This window comes from Ipomoea nil, unplaced genomic scaffold (genome assembly GCF_001879475.1).
Source record: "Ipomoea nil cultivar Tokyo-kokei standard unplaced genomic scaffold, Asagao_1.1 scaffold0642, whole genome shotgun sequence".
In the NCBI taxonomy this organism is placed as follows: domain Eukaryota; kingdom Viridiplantae; phylum Streptophyta; class Magnoliopsida; order Solanales; family Convolvulaceae; genus Ipomoea; species Ipomoea nil.
In genome coordinates this window covers 1,533,975-1,534,525 of record NW_017617070.1, presented here as the reverse complement: position 1 = coordinate 1,534,525, position 551 = coordinate 1,533,975, and the positions used below count along the sequence as shown (strand labels likewise).

The following is a 551-nucleotide window of genomic DNA, read 5'->3' as shown; positions in this document are numbered from 1 at the left end:
ATAAAAACAAAAGTTTATAAAATTAAAGTTTATGAATATTTTTTATATAGACATTTATAGAGTCTTACAAAGTTTTAAAAAGTTTTGAACGATTCTCTGAAAGTCAATAAAAGTTTATTAAGATCTATCATTTTAAAAGTTTTCAAAAGTCATGATTGAATACAGCCGCTAAGTTTGAGATGAATTATGATATTAACAAAAAAAATATGTTAACTTTGTCATAGTTTTTGAATTTGCACCTATGGCCTAATGGATAAGGCGCTTGACTTCTAATCAAGTGATTGTGGGTTCGAGTCCCACTAGGTGTGTAATAACATAATTTTTTTTTTTTTGTAAATTTAGTAGGTTTATTATTTGAAGATAGTTTTTATTTTTATTTTTTAAATATTTATTGTAAATTTAGTAGGTTTATTATTTGAATATTATATTATTTTTTATGTTTTTTTAAATTTATTTATGAAGGGATTGAATGCACCCTTTGACCAGATATCTAAGGGGGGGGGGGGGGGGTGTATTCAATCATGACTTTCATAGAGTTTTGAAGACTTTTA

At 25.4% G+C, this 551-nt stretch overlaps 1 non-coding gene across 1 annotated transcript; it reads left to right on the top strand.

The window, feature by feature from the left end:
• The first annotated feature begins 235 nt into the window (after positions 1-235).
• TRNAR-UCU lies at positions 236-308 on the top strand. The gene has a single exon. It is a non-coding gene; the product is annotated as a tRNA-Arg (tRNA).
• The last annotated feature ends 243 nt before the right edge of the window (positions 309-551 follow it).